At 46.0% G+C, this 16,286-nt stretch overlaps 1 long non-coding RNA gene across 1 annotated transcript; it reads left to right on the top strand.

Annotated features, from left to right (window-relative positions):
* The first annotated feature begins 343 nt into the window (after positions 1 to 343).
* On the top strand, positions 344 to 8,268 carry LOC141917232 (uncharacterized). Its single transcript, XR_012621260.1, has 3 exons — positions 344 to 493; positions 5,318 to 5,402; positions 8,162 to 8,268. It is a non-coding gene; the product is annotated as an uncharacterized LOC141917232 (long non-coding RNA).
* Positions 8,269 to 16,286: the final 8,018 nt, after the last annotated feature.

Genomic DNA, 16,286 nt, shown 5'->3' with positions numbered 1-16,286 from the left:
GGAGATCAGGGCATGCTGAGGCAGCAGGAGAGGCTTAGTCTGGCCAGTCACGAGACACTTGCCTTTCAGATTTACCAAAAAGAAAGCCAGTACATCAAGGAGGAAGTTCTCCTCCAACCCGCAGGGGTTTTGCTACTGCCCAGGTTGAATGCGTGCCTGCTTTCCAGCACTTTCTCCTGTGAATGCTTTTTGCAGAAGGAGAGGCTGGAGGGACCAGGTGCTGCATAGACTGATGTCCTTGGTCGTTGTGTTGTTTGCTGAGTCGTTCTTCCAGATCAGAGAAGTGGCAGCTGAAGTCTGAATGTTTGACAGGTGGCATTCTCTTGGCAGGAACCGTGCGAAGGCCCGCAGACGCCACCGCTGCAGGCACAGGAGGAGCCCTCTGTGCAGTTGGCACTTTGGATACTTAATGAGCAGGTCTTGGCTGAGCTTTTTGACTCGGCCTTGCACATCGTTTTTGAGAGCAACTGTTCTAATGACTCCACTGAGAGAGGTTTGTGTTATTTTTTCTTTTTCATATGTGAATGTAGCAATGTAACAAGCAGAATAGCCATAAAACAGACTTGACAGTCCTGTTCCGTAGTATTATGTGCTAAAAGGAAACTCTTTTTATTCCTTTACAGTTGTAGCTAGGAGAAGGGAGAAATGCATGTCCAGTCCCTGTTCCAATAAGTAAACCACAATGAAGAAAATAAAACAAACCAGCATCTGGAAGAGCAACTAGATAGACATTGCCCAACTTTGCCCCAAACTTTAGATTGTAGAGCTTAGTTTTCTCAGGTGTTCTGGGTGCAGGGGTTGGTAGGGGGTCTCCTGATGGAGGTGGGAGCCGTGGGAAATTCAGGCCTGTTGGGATCCCACCATGTAGCAGCGGGTGGTGATGACAGGCAGGCGTCCTAAATGGGGTGGATTTACGGAGGAGCTGGAGAGAGCCGTGATAAGCTGAGAGGCTGGGAACCCTGTTTCTTCATCCGGTTCTTACTGCTGGATGCGGCGCATGTCCCAGGTGGTGTGATGGGGAGATGAAGCACAGCCTCCTCCCAGTTCAAAGCTAAATGTGGCCCTGCAGATCCCAGGTGGATCCCTTCTCCAGTGAAGCAGACAGCAGAAGAGAGCTTTCCTTGGGCTGCTTTTGTGTGGACTCTGATGTCCTAGGTGCAGTGTGAAACACTCACCCCGGTCTTTAGAGAGGAGCCAGGCGCCAAGCTGTTCAGTGCTTTTAAAGCCGGCCTGCTTCTAGGCATGCCCAGGAACAAGCGTTTCCCACAGCTGAGAAGCTTTGCTGGTTGAGACAGGGATTGCCCTGGCGAGGTGGCAGACAGGGAGAGTGCTACTTCCAAAGTTCTCCCTTTGGAGGTGGGCACCTGGCATCCTTTCATAAATCCAGCCTCCAGCCACTGCAGGGTGTACATCGCTTCCCCAAGGAACTTGAAATATATTGCCATCCCTTCAAGCAGAACAAATAGTAGTGCCAGGTATATGAAAAATCTTCTGAGGTGACACTATGTGCTTCCTTAGAAAAGATAAGTGTCTGTTCTAAGTCAGATAAGTCAGTAGGTGGATTTACACATCTGTTTTATAAAGCTGTCATATGCAAGTTGAGTATCATGTTACATGACTGTCTGTATTTCTTGAACCTCCAGTTTCAATGTTCCTGATGAGGTTGGTGTAGTAAAGTAGCATCTTTCCATCTCTGATTGAAAGAGCCTTTTTGTTTGAAGAGGAAGATAAGTCACCCAGACTGTTCCCTTCTACTCTGTGAACATGCGTTCCCCCTGACAAAGGTCATTTCAGCCTGAGGAGAGACAATTGATGGGAGCCAGTTTTAAGGTGGTGTTGGAAGAGCTCAAACTGCGTATAGAAGCACAGAAAAATACTTAGGTTGGGCTGATTCCTGTATGAAGAATCTCCTCAAGGTCTATAAAGCAGGAAACGAAAATACTTGTAATGCTCTTTGTCTGTTCCAACATCCGCTTGTGGCTGCTCTACAAATCCATGAATTGAAAAGAATTAAGAAACACACAAGCTCAGATGATCGTGATATGCAGAATCTACATGACGGCTCACAGCCACTCTCAGGAATTAGTTTGTAGTGACTGTGTTTAGGGAAGAGCTTGACTGGTTGTGGTTTCACAGCATACACAAGTCACATTCTGTATTTATTTTGAGATCTGCAGTGCTTATAATTTGTATTAATGCAGTTCCCATTACTACCAAAACAATAGTATTTAGATGAGGTCAGAAAACTGCTTCATGAGCTAAATTTTGACTATTTGATAACAAACCTTCTTCCAAAGTGAGAAGAGTAAGTAAGCTGGATGAGCGAAAATCAAGATAAAGAATTAGTTTAGATCAGACAACGTGCAGTATGAATTGAGGGGAAAGTAAAATCAAGTTTAGCTCTAAAGGCAGGGAAGCAGGATCCACACTGCAGTTCTTCCCCGAAGTCGTCTGTCTGGTATTGAGCTGGAAGTCTCCTCGCCCAGCAGGTTTGAACAATTGATGGAGACTCACACTGGAAGTTTTGCTCCACGTCTCCTCTGACGGCATCTTTGCCAGCTGCCCGAGTTCCCAGCTGTTACTGTGCCGTGCAGTCAGCTGAGCCGTGATTAACAGCTCTGTAGCAGGCAGTTGGGTGGGCATCCGCCCATGAGTGGGGAGCGACGGCTTCACCGGGCAGCGCAGTGGGACGGGGAGGGGCTGCCTGTTGGTACCCTCAGTGTTGGCGGTGCCAGGCATTGCTGTGCTCGGCTTCTCTCCGTCATTCTGGGAGCACAGCTCGCACCGCTGAGCTTGATGACTCAAGGGCATCGAAAATAAGAGGGGGCGGTTGGGTACTGCAATCCAAGATCCACAGCAGAGAGTGTGCCAGGCAGGAACACACCCCCACCCGTCCCCAGGAGGTGCAGAGAGGAGTGCCCGTCTCCCAGACTTGGCCACCTACTTGTAGTCCTGGGTGTGCCCACGTGCGTGCCTCGGCTTCACTCTGAACTGCAGCCAGACCTCCTCTGTCAGTGCAGGCAACCAGCACGTTTCATTCCTTTGAAATATGGCCTGTGCTAGTGCTATCCCCCTGTTTTGTGTCGCAGCTGAGCGGTCAGAGCTCGGGGGAAAGATCCGAGTTCAGTGCCCTCCTTAGACCAAAGGAGTTCAAATCCACACCTCTCCTAAGAGTTCCTGAACCACTGCGACCTGCGGAGCATCCTCAGCTTCATCCACTGACTTTAGACCTCACGGTAGTGGAGAGTAGGAGACATGAGCAGAGGGAGAGCATGTGGGAGCAGCTTCTGCCACCCAAAGAACAGAGCAGTCCGTGTGGAGGAGAGTGCTGGGTCCTGTTCCTTGCTCCCAGGATTATACTCACCTTTACCCAGTTACTGTTTCATGCAAAATATATAGTACGTCCAAGGCAAGAGTCTCATGTATAGTCATAGTAAATAAGTAAGAAGTCAAAGGCCAGGGACCGGAGCCCAAACCCAGCTGTGGGCATGACACTGTGGATCGAGTGTGTTTCCCACTGGGAGACTTTGCCCTCAAATTGGGTCATTTTTAGGGGTGTTAGTTGAAGAAAAGCCTGAAATGCTAAAGCAAGACTTCATCACTTCTTTGCAGCTTCTTTTTCTTACGTTTGTCAGAGCATGTGAGCAGTGTGGTTTTCTTTCCTAGATGGTGTACAAAACCAATCTTGCAGAAACAACCCCATATTAAATAGAAAAGAAGCAGCATTAGTGATTCCTGGAAATACACTGCTTATGCTGGTAAAGGTTGGAACTGGAGATGTAGCCGAGAGTTAAAGGTTTTAAGAGGAATTAAGATAAATCCCTTAAAAATACAGGTGCTTTCATAAGTGGGCATTACAACTGAATTCTCTCTACTTTTCCAGCTGCTTCTAATGGCTTTGCTGGAACAAGTCAGGCGCTCTCTCTTCCCCTGGGGTCTCTAAATAAAGCCATCTACAGAGACAGCGTGCCACTTATTCCTCTGGTTGCTGCGATGGAGTGGTGAACATACACGTTCATATTTTAGTCTCTTTGCCATATGACAGGATGCTTTTGAAGGCAAGGAAGCTCAGCAAATTAAGTGCTTTACGTTTTTAGGACAATGTGTTTACCTGTTCGGGTCTTACTTGGAAAAGTAGGTTTGGGAGGAGTGTGATACCAAGACAGCATTTGGTATCTTAGTCTCTTAGATGGGAGAGTTTTGTTTATCAGGAAAAGTCAGGCAAGATGTGCCCATCACCATCAGCTCTGTGAAGGATTTCATAGGGATTGTGCACCTGAAGGTTTATCTGCCCCATTGGGAATGATGGGAGCTGCAGCAGCATCTCCCCTCATGGGAATGATGGCAAAAATGGAGTTCCTGGTACGTCTGCAGCCGCTGGCCGGGGGTGTCTGTGCATGGGATGGCGCCCAGACATTCTCAGGTGAGAGATGCTCCCCTCTGACCAGCTGATCAGAGCATGTTGGAAGCTTCTTTCCAGCCCCTCAGATAAAGTCGTCATACACAGTTGTGGCTGCAGCATGAGACCTGGAGATGGCTTGGGACATTTGCCTTTTGAGAGACAGACTGAAAAAAATCCTCACTTTAGGGTGGGTTTTTCCAGACGAGAAGATTTTCTTAGTACACCTACCTAGTGCTGGCCTCAGCAAGACAAGAGCAGTTTTCCTTGTATACGCCAGAGCTTGGGAAATAAAAGCTGTGATCCATAGAAGTCAGTAATTGAGTAGATGACTTAACCCCTGAGAAGCACTTGAGAGCCACGTGTGATTATTGGATTATTTAAAGGCTACTGGAATGGCCTTACCATGCCTCTGGGCCCCATGAAAACCTGTGTGTTTGTGTATTTATACACATGCATCTACCCTGCTAGCCAAGGTGTACATCAGCTCAGAAACCAAAAGGGGAGCAGCTTTCCTCCCAGCACGTAGCGTTTTCCTGTGGTTTAAAGCAAGGGGAACCTACAGTTACAGCCGGGTGCTCCCAAAGGAGCCGCCTGAGCAGCCTCATTCACGCGTTGGTGGCTGTGAGAAAGCAAACAGGTTGTCACAACAAATGTCCCAGCCGAGTCCTAACACTGCTTCTGTAGCGTGAAGGGTTTGTGTCCAAATGTTTTTTCTGCTCTTGTTGAAGTACCAGTTCTGAAGAAATGTTGAACATCTGGAACAAATCCAGTGCTTGTCCTCAGAGATGTTTGAAAATTCACACAACTTCTAAAGTTCACACGGGATGGGCAAAGGAAGTGATTCACTGTTATTTTGAAAACAGTCTTTGAGTTCTAATTTCCATCATGTTTTGACTCTTCCTTTTTCCTTTCCAGGGAGTGAAGACAATTTCAGCTCGTCGAGGAGCAAGGGCAGTATTTCAGTGCCTGGAGTCCACGCGTCTGCTGCTGGAAGCACAAGGTCTTCTTTTCTTGCAACTAAGCAAAGGAATTTTTCCTGGATAGTGCAAGTGCTGCTAGTGTCAATTAAGGCTTTTACATTTTGCGAGGACTGTTTTTTCCAAAATATTTGGAGCTCCACATGGGGTCACTGGTCCTTCCGCATCCATTGCACCGCAGCTTGGCCGTCACTTCATTCTTGTTTATCACACTGGACCATTTCCCTTGTCTCTTTCCATGGGTGTAAATCAGAATCCAGCTCCCAGTCCTCCTTCTCCCCAGAACAACTGATCTGCCCGTGGAGGGCCCACTACGTACAGATGTGGAGTCCCATTGAGGTTCAAGAAGAGGTGCTGTAGGCTGAGTTACCCCTGGATCCTTAGTTTTAGAACTCTGCAATTTCTTGCTAGTCAGTTGGAACACCGTCAATATTTTCACGAGACATGCCATCTTTTAACAAAGCTGTAAACATTTTCTTACAAGAAATCCTGTTTTCACTGCCTTTAGGGTAGTCTCGAGTATCTCGATTCCCTGCACTCCCTCGGGGGCCCCACTCTCCAGGGTCACCCAGCTGCTGTTTTTTTTCTATCGCATCACAAAGGGGATTTCCTGTCTCATTAATCAAAAGAGTCATGATTACATTTCCATATGCTGGTGGGGCAGTCTTAATTAATCGATTCCTGTGAGTAACCGTTAAAGCACCAACCATGATCACATCAGGGTCTCCTACAAAGATTGCCATTTTCATCCCTTCCTCCTTCACTCGTTGTTTAGTCTCACAAAGTATACCAACTTGAAAATTTCTTGGAATCCCCTGGATCTAGGGCTACGCGTGCCACTCCCTGATTGTGCAAACGCACCACTCAAAAGAGCGGGGGTTCCCCCGGCCTCTGTTTAAATCTTTCAGGTCTATCATTTATGTCATGCTGAGTATGATCTTCTACCAGATCCTTCCTTCCTTGTTGCCCATTAACATCTAATTCTGATTTCCATCTCCACGCTGGTTTCACATCCACTATTTCATCTGAGGGACCAGCTTCATCAGAATCTGTAGAATCCCAGATATCTCCATCCCATCTATCGGGATCCCACTGCACACCCCCTTCTGCAATCACTGCATGCGCTTTCTTACAAGTCACTCATCCCCTTCTTCTTTTATACTGTGCAACCTGTACTGCAGCTCTTTCGGCTACAGTCTGATAAGTATACAACTTATTGGCAAGCAACTTATTTTGGCACTGTAACGTTACAATTTGACCCTGCAAATCACACATTTGTCGCTCCATGTGGGAAAACAATTGTTCTTTCAGTTGGTGCTGTTTCCGATGTGCTGCTAACGAAATTCATCCCTGTCTTCCCAAACCCACAATTTCTTTTTCTTTTTCAATAGGCAATATTTTGGATGTATTTTAACACATCCAGGTATTTGGCTTCTTTCAGCCATCCTTCCCATTGTTTGCATGGTTCTCTGACCTTAGCCCACTCGAGAGCCAGCGAGCTATTGGGAGTGCTTTCCCATCTGGGAATTTCAGACGGAGCAGATTCATTATGTTTAGGTTTAAAAAGTGGCATTTTGTTAGAATCCTGTCCGTGATGCCAAATTTGTTTTGCCTGTTGACGGGGTCAACAGAGGGGACACAGACACCAAGTTAAAATGATAAGCTTATTTTACTTTAGTTTAAAGCAGCAGAAAGAACAAGCGAGGTAATGCACCTGATCATTACCACATAGAGTTAGCTATAGTGATTAAGAAAGATACATCACCGGTTGCCCCAGTGCTTTACCATCATCCAGATCCATGCTTCAGCTAGGGAGCCCCGTCACAGCGAAGGATCGGAGAACTGCTCCCGGCAATTGGGAAGTCCTACGCAGTGTGGCCACCCATAGGTGAGGTCTCCATCTTCGCTGTGAGAGGGTCCTGCTTTTATACAGTTTAACAAACAAATCATATTAAAAAAGCAACACAGAAACATCTGGTAGGTTGGCTTCACTTCATTCGTGTGCATCCCAGATCTGTTCAGGATCCCAGGCACGTCCAAGGAGTTCCTGTCTTCTAGGAAACAGCTGGCTTAGGTTCCAAAAATATATATTCTTTTCCTATAGTTTTCAGAGGATGTTAGCATGGTCATATTTCATGCTGATATGATGCTGGTTGGGAGGTTCACTCAGAAGTCAACTCCTAGGTTCGAGGCCTGTGGTTCAGGCTTTGGTTCAAGGCCTATGGTTCAGGCCTTTTTATGTCAAGCGTATGGAGTAGAGGCACTCGAACCCCTGCAGCTCTTTCAGTGGGACTCTAACCCACTCGGGGACTCTAACCCCAAGCCAACAACCCAGGCATCCTCCAAACTTTCATCTGGTAGAACTTATCCAAGAGGGGACTCGAACCCCTTGGGTACCCTTATAGCCCAACCTTGCGAGGCTTTCAGCACATCTTACAGGCAGGCAACCAGAAATCCCAGAAGAACGCCTTTAATCTTACCAGGTGACTTGCACCGAGCTCTTTGGTCTGGGGATCGGAGGTTCTCCCCGAGAATCCCTTGGTGCTGGCTGGAGATCCTGTGGTCCCACAGATCCGTCGAGATTCAGCAGCAGTGTCCCATCTGGGGTGCCAAAATGTTACCATAAATCCGGGGTGTGTGTGACCACAGTCACCATGCAGCTCGACCCCCAAGGTGTGGCTTCTAGTTTTAACTCTTCCCTTTTAGCGGTTGAGAAGTTTCGGTCTTTATTGGGGCGGGTGCAGCTGCCGCAGGACTCAACCCTTTCCCCTTCCTTCTCCAGCAGACACCCACCACAGGAGAGTGCCCACGCGTTCAGAGCGGTGTATCAGAGGCACGGCTGCTGCAGCGCCAGCGAGTGCCTGTGTCCAGGAGGCAGGGAGCAGGCCGAGGAAGAGGGGTAAGTTGCCAAAGCACCGATCTAGAGCTCTGCGTGGGATCTCTATCTCCCCACGGGCTTGGGGAGGAAGGACTAAGAACAAGGGCTCTTCCAGGCATTCCCTTGCTTGAGTCACTTTGTCCTAACAACCAGCAACCCCTTGGCTTCCCCAGGCCCTGGCAACTGCTCCTTGGGTCCTCCACATGCGTGCGCTCGTAGGACGCACCTCCCACGGGGGCACACACAAACTCCTTCACAGGAGATGCTGCAGACTACAGTTGAGCCTTTGGACCATCAAAATGAGGCCCTAGAGCATCAAAATGAGGCTTTGGAAGCCAGAGCTAACGCTTAGGAAAGGAAAAGCGAGGCTGGGTGCAAACAGACCTGTCAGACAGACAGACAGGAGTGTCAGGTACCACTACTCAGAGGATACGCACACAGGAGAGGGGAGAAGGGGGAACAGGCTGCACTCGCCTTTCAGCCAGGTCAAGGAAACACGCACCGGGCTGTGAAGGGCAAGCGGGCTCTGAGCGTGAACATGAGCTACCACTACCCTAGCCTGTGAAATCTGGACTGGGTGTCAGCTAAGTGAGGCCGTCGTTCCTACCAAGGTTTGTTTCCGTTCAACTTTTCACCTTCAGAACTCTTTCTTTGCTAGCAACCAGGCCTCTGGAATCACCACCCCGGCCCGGGTACAGAGTGGGGCCACGCAGAAAAGGATTTGGAATCACTCTCAAAGAGAAGGTAGGACGGACTGTGGTGATGAGGTGCAGGGCTCTGTCAAACAGGCAAACGAACCAGCTTATGTGTGAGTAGCTCCTTGATCCCCCCTTATCTCCTCTCACACAAGGGACCCACCCCTGGTTGTTGTTCCCCCTTGCTGCCAGGTTTGCTCCATCTGTGGAGAGATTTGGTGTTTCAGGTGCTGTTAGCGAGGTCACCTTGGACTTCCATGGCATTCCTCATGCGGTTTCCTGGCTACTGCTAGAATGTCCCTGCCAGATTCCTCGCCCTAAAATGACCCCATCTCTTCCTTCAATTATCTGTGAACTGCGGCCATCTCCCACATCATTCCCCCTTAGCCACCTGCCAAATCTGGTGCTGGAAGAGCAGAGCATCCACAGAAGACAAGTTGCCTTTTCTCAGGCCGCCTTCTGCCTGCTCTGAGCAGATCTGGGGCACCACCTCCAGGTCAACTTTCAGAAACCAAAGCAGCCTTGAGTCCAGTTTGGGGCCCAGCCCTGGTGCCTCTGAAGCCGTGCTACACCTCAAGGGCCCTGAGAGCAGCTGTTCCACTTTCAGACAGAGCCTGCCCTGGCATCCTAGGGACCAGGCTGGGCTCTCAGCTGTGTGCCTTATGTCTATCCACACAAGCCAGGATGCCAACAGGGAGCTCCCACACCTTTTGTGAGCTTTGAGGCTGCCGCTCTTCAAGCCACAGCCTCCAGGGACCCAGCCCTGCTCGGCTTGGCAACGCAGGCAGCTGGCTCCTGCTTCTCTCCCGTGACTGCCCTGCACGCCCGCATGTGAGCACGGCTCCGCCATACAGCTGCAGAAGGCAGGCTGATGAGCTGAGGCAGATCCAGGATTGACCAAAGCCACGGAGAATGGCATGTGGGGCTGAGAGCAGGAGCAGCCTTCTCTGTTTAGGGCTTGCAGTTGCCTGTCCTCGGCCACACGCACCAGGTGTCACCACCGCCCTTGTCGTTGCTGGCCCAGAACAGCAATAGAACGCACAGACATCAAGGTCAGGAAGCCTGCCAGAGGGGGTTGCTGGGGGTGACAGGAAGGGTGACGCTGCTTGGGTCTGCTCGGTTTATTGGGCTCGCACATCACTGCTTGCCTGCCGCGGCTGTAACCGGATCGGCTCTGTAACACCCAAACGTGCGTACTGCCTGTAGTAGTCACGTTCTCTGGTGTACGTTTGTTGGGAAGGAGCTGGTGGCAAAGGGCTGCGGAGAGCAGGGGTCAGTGAGCTCCCCAGAGAAGCTGTGGTGCCAGACTGGCTTTTTTCCTGCTCGCCGTTGGCAGGCAGTGCTGAGAAGACATGTTTTTTTTCCCTTATATATTACAAGCCAAAAATGTGCATTTTTTTAGGATAGGGTGTTTCTTGGTAGAGATGAACAACAGTAAGAAGGATCTGTAATGCTGAGAACCACAATTAAAACTTAAAACTGATCTCAGGCTGCCCCTATAAATCTTTCATTATTCTTACCATTAGCATTAGTTAGACTTCTATAATAAACCAAATATCATCCTTCAAGGGGCAGGTGGAGAAATCAGGTTTCATGCTTGCTAACTGAAACACCTGATAAAGGGTACCAAGTATTAAGATTCTCCAGATCCAGATTAAGTCTTTGTCTTCAAAGGATTTTCATCATTAGCAACTTACTTTTCATACAACTTTTGGATGCATGTTAAAAAACATTTTATTCTCTTCACACTTAAGATAAAACTCAAGCACCACATAAAGCTAGTTTTCAGTGTTTTGCTATATCTAAAGCAGTTTTAGGATTATTAGGATCAATCTTCTAGTGCATTACATGAACTTTAGTGTCATAAACAGAAGCGGGTGTGTGTGTGATAATCAGGATTAATAAATTTAGCCAAAATACAGCCACCGACATTTAACCACATGCCAATAGTTGCAAGCCTTCTGGAACAGAAACTTACCACACCCTCTCTGGTGCAACTGTGCGATAAATTCATTTTTTGAAAATGTAGTCCATTTCATATCCATAAAAACAAGGTCAGACTTAAACCCACATAGCTAAAATGACCTTGGAATAAGATGAACAGGTACCCTTCATTTTCTGCTCCATTTAGACACACACGTAACAAAAATACTCATTTTAGTTCTGCTTTTCTAGCAATAGATGGCACTAGAGAATACCACTTTCATAAGTATCTCTTGTGCCCCAAATCATTCTCTATTCTCGTGGCACATCTGCAGGAAGACATGGATACGGTTATTTTCCTTTCTGCTTCCCCTAAACAGAACAGAAAATACATCTTGCTGTTGTTTGGTTTTCTGTTCTAAACTGTAATAATGCTCAAACACATTTTGACAACAAAAACTCAAGAGAAATATGTGGTTATTGTTTTGAAGAGTATGTTACTTTAGACAAGTGGCAAGCAGATAAACGTGCTACATGCTCCACCAATCTGCACGATAATATTCTTAAAAATCACAGTTTTAAAATAGGTATTCTGTCAGCGCTTTCAACTACCTCTTTGTGACCTGTTAAAATACAGAATATTACTATTTTCTCTTCAATTTCCGTATTTTCCCAGATTTGCAGATAACATGCGTGGCTGGCAAACAGCACACCTTCTTAGTTTGCAAAATAAGCAATTTGCTACTCTCCCCCTTCAATTTGTTGACCCCCTTTCTCTCTATTCTTTCTCCAACCTCACCAGTTTCATTCTCTGTGCAACTGCATGTGCTGCCGCCTTTCCTTCTCCTGCTCCAGGCACGCTGGCTCTGCAGGCCTGAGTTCAGAAAGATGCTTAACAGCTGCAGCACAGAGTCAGAACCCTGAGCTCAGTATTTCTGAGGCTGACCATGTACATAATCTTGTTGAGATTTGCCACTTCTTCAGTGTGATTTTTGAAGTCCCAACTCCAATAGAACATGCTTCTCACCTAAACTGTTTGCATAAGGGATAGACTTCATAAGAAAGAAAAGTATACCAGACTAAGTCTCTCTTGGATTTGAATTTCTTCTGTTTCAAAGTAAAATGCACTGGAAGCCCAGAAAAAACCTTCTGTTTGTCTCAAAGCAAGGAAAGAACTAAACACCAGAGATGTTTTCTGAAGTCTTTTGGTTATGATAGCCAAAGCATTAAATCAGTCTTAAAATTCCTGTGTGCCGTTAGGCAACCTTCTACTCTTTCTCCACAGATCAGCCACTTCCCTGCAATTTCACAGCACTTTCTAAGGCAAAGTGTGCCCAGACTGCACCGACAGCGAGCTGACACGACACACTTCGTGTTCCATTGCCCACTGTCCTTAGCTGATGGTTATCTCAACTGCTGTTCCCACAGAATAACGACACACTTGGCCTCTGCCTGTGACTAACGTGTTGCTGCAGGGCTTCTTTTAATTGAAACACACAACATGTACTTTCTGTTTTGGAGCAACAGCCAAACATGTAGTAGAGAACTTATTTACAATGCAAACAATGACAAACAGAAGGCATCCTAGGAGGGAAAAAAGGATTTGAATAGATTTCTAAAATGTTTTTAATTTACAGTACAAGTTAAAGGAAGCAAACCAAGCAATAAAGCAGATACAAATGACTGTTCTTTTAGAATTAAAAGAAACACTTAAGTGATATTTCTCATTAGCTACATCATTTAAGGTTCATCTTAATTTAGTACATGGACTGCAAGAGTAGAGGTTCAATCTTGTCTCTGTTGGTGTAAATGGCCGTGTTTGCTGTGGCTTTAGTCAGTCAGGGTTATTCCTGACTTCAAGGATTTACATAACATCAGACAGAATTTTTTTCCTTTGTTGCCACAGCAATTCACCTGCTACAGGTTCTGCAGTTTTGGGGGAGGCGACTGCTCAAGCATCCACTCAATTCCCCCAGAGCTCAGTGACATTGTTCAACATTTCTGAAATACCGATTGGGTGAACCATGACACTCACGACTTTCTAACAGCAAAAAAATGCAGCGGCTTCCAAAGCACTGCACAAATGGAGAGTGGGAGCAGCAATCTGCACGGCAGCAGGTCTGATCCATGTACACACTGACATGATCAGGAAGTCTGTACAAAATGTGCCTGGCAGTCTTTTTGTAATGCTGATTTCAACTATAAACCTGTCCCTGTCGCTGCAGTATCGGGTGGGTTCATGTCATGTTACCTTGTTTTCTGGGTGAAATTAGTATAAAGCAGCTGAAAGAGCTCAGACTATGATATGAATTAAACCCAGACGAACTCTATAGAAAATCTCACGAGATTCTCAGATCTCAGGCACACGATAAGCTACGGCACAGCTGCTGTGAAGTGCACACCACATACAGCACCATGGCCACGCACAGGCCGACGCAGCCACTTCCTTCTGGGAGGAATCCGGCCAGCACAGACTGACGGCGGTGCGCGGTTGCTCCGTGTCAAAGGAAACCGAGCTGCCTACTAGGAAGTGTAACTTGGAGCAGTTGCAGTGTTGATGTGTTGAAACTTTTGGAAAATCTGGTAGGAGAAAAAGCCAACTGCTGACGAACTAACATAATATGAAGTAAACTAGGATGGGAAGCCAACTGATGATTTAAGCAATAGTTTTCCTAATACAATGCCATGCAAATGCCCTAGAACATAGAAAGGAATCTGCTTTGCTTTCAGAAAGAGCCAAAATCCAGTGCCTTTGGTGTAAGAGGCACCATTCATGTCTAAACTGAGGGGAAGAACATTCTTGCATTTGACAATGCCTTTCTAAGGTCTTGCTGTCATTAAAAAAGACAAATGAATAAGATAAAGCTTTCTGAGATTAGACAATGCTAGATTATTTTTTAACTAGATTAACTCCCTTATCCCTTCCATGACACAGCTGCACAAATGCTTGTAGTGGCAGAAAGCAAAAGACTAAGATGAAAGGCCAGCTTGGAAAGCAGAGAGGAGAAGACAGATACTACCTTTTTGCAGTAGCAGTGCTGAAATTGTGGCCTAAGACATCTTGCTGTTGAAAACATCAAGTCCTTTTAATCTTGTGCAACATATCTGGAATCAGCCAGAGGTAATGTTGACTGTCCTTGAATTCATCCTGCATTATGCTTACAGAAGCTTAATTAAATTAGCTCTTTGGTGTGCACATGCTCATTACAACTGACTGTACTCTGTGTTTAAAAAACAAAACCAATAATCTTCCTTTGGAAACACATGCTTTCATCAGGTGCACAGGTGATAAATAAAGTAATTTTCAGCAGATTATTGACTTCAGGTTTTTAAGTCAGTTATGTAATTTAGAATTCCAAGCACATACACCAGTGCCCTGACATTAATCCTGTGGGTTCACCACTGTATATGTTACAACGCACACTCCCTTTTCGCCGATGTACACCTCTGCACCTCCATCCCATCAGAGACAGACAGCTTTTCACCTCCCCCAGTATAGTGCACATGCATTGCCATACTGTCAAACCCAAATCCAAGATTTGTTAAATATACTTCTTTAAAAATCACTGAAACTCTTTCACATCCCATTTAATCTCTGCATTCTTCTTCTCTAAGGGTGAATATAACTTCCCAGCTTCCAATAGTCTGGAAATAATTCTGGACAAGCCTCTAAATAATTAGCTGGGGAGCAAACTTTCTTTTTCCATCAGCAGTGTTAGTGAGAAAAAAAAGAAAAATCCTGCAATGCTAGCCTTTATGTACATTTCATGACTTTTTGTTAGCTGTAATGGTGGGAAAAGCTGGAAAATTTGTGGTGAGTGTTTGCATGTCAATTAGAATTAAGAAGAGAAGAAAAACCAGATGATTAGTTATTATTCTTACTGTATGTCTCCAAGGTAAATCTAAGCAACAGAAAATGAGAAGTGGAAACAATATGACTTTAAGAACTGCCAGAAGAGTTTTACGTCCCAGTATACTCACTTGTTTATGGCTCCTTCAGTTCTGCAGGTCAAAGATTCCCAAAACCCTGTAAATCATACTTACCCTAAGTATTGTACATTCCTAAGTGACATTCCTACAGCCTCTTTGCACTAGTTGCTCGAGCCGGTGCTAAATATTCCAGTCCTAGGCTAGCAGAAAAGGCAGGTATCTCCGTAGAAACCTACAGCTTGCTAAAGCGTGTTTGCAGGTGGCACAGAAATACCTATTTCCCAAAGGCACAAGAACATACTTGCTCAATAATTACACAGTGTAATTTAATTACACACAATGTAATGTAATAAAATATTGCAGACTGGTAAAAGAGAAGGAAGACTGCTGAATTTCCCTCTCTTTCCTGATGGTTTGCAGGGAGCCCAGCACAGAGTACCAAGTGCTGAACACGGAACCTTCTGGATGATGCTGGAATTGCTTTCTGCACACGAGCTCTGGTCTCTGCCACGGGAATATCAATGGCAAGACAAATTGTTTTGACCAGCTGAAATAATCTAAGCTTTAATCAACAGTGGTGAAGGACAGTTATATGCTTTGCTTAACCTCGACATAGTTTTGGGCAGTTTGGAAACAAGTGCTTAATATTAAACAATTAATTTCTTTCAAATGGTCACACAGAGATATTCCCAGAGTCTTATTACTTGAATTTACAGGCAGCAGTATTGCTGAGGTAAAGGACTTTACTTAGCCCCATGGAGTTACAGATGAGGACAGACACTGAAGACTCATCAAGGAAAGCTATTCCTACTCTGATTTGATTCACACAAAACACCTGCTGCTGCTTACCCACTCACACAGCAGATGCTACTGATTTCCACTAGGATTGGACAGTGTCTCCTGTCACTAGACAGCAGTCCCTCTGGCTGATTGTAAACAAAGGGTGCTGATGGGCTCTGAAGGAAGGTTCATTGGTCCTGTCCAGAGGAAGGTTTAAATCTTTTTGAAAAGTGTTTTCTAACATTGCTGAACTGTGTTAGCAAAACAAATTTGCTTGTCCTGGCCACTCCACTAACTGCTTTCAGGGGCACGTTCTCTTTCCACTGAACTCAAACCCAAAACTCTACTGCGTTCCAGGCATCAAGATTTAACTTTCAGTGTTTCCAACACTTGTCCATTGTCAAAGAGAAACATCTGAGAACTGTGTTTCCTCCTCAGTGTCTACTCTGACATCTAAAAGAGTGAACACAACTCGAGGTATTTGCTGGATAGCTGCCAACGTATCAGAGGTGCATAAACTCAGTCCCAAACTTAATTCTTAATATAAAACAAAATCATTTGTATACTACAGCAGTTATGAAGTAGAAATTCAACCCTCAGAGCAGAGGTGGGTTTTATTTCTCTGTCACTGAAGCTGAAGCTGGGAGGCAGTGAGAAACAAGGGAATTTTGTGAACACAGGATATCCAACCATATTGAGTG

This window comes from Strix aluco, chromosome 35, assembly GCF_031877795.1.
Source record: "Strix aluco isolate bStrAlu1 chromosome 35, bStrAlu1.hap1, whole genome shotgun sequence".
Taxonomy (NCBI): domain Eukaryota; kingdom Metazoa; phylum Chordata; class Aves; order Strigiformes; family Strigidae; genus Strix; species Strix aluco.
Note: the sequence above shows the minus strand (reverse complement) of the source record. Positions and strands in the feature narration are given on the sequence as shown.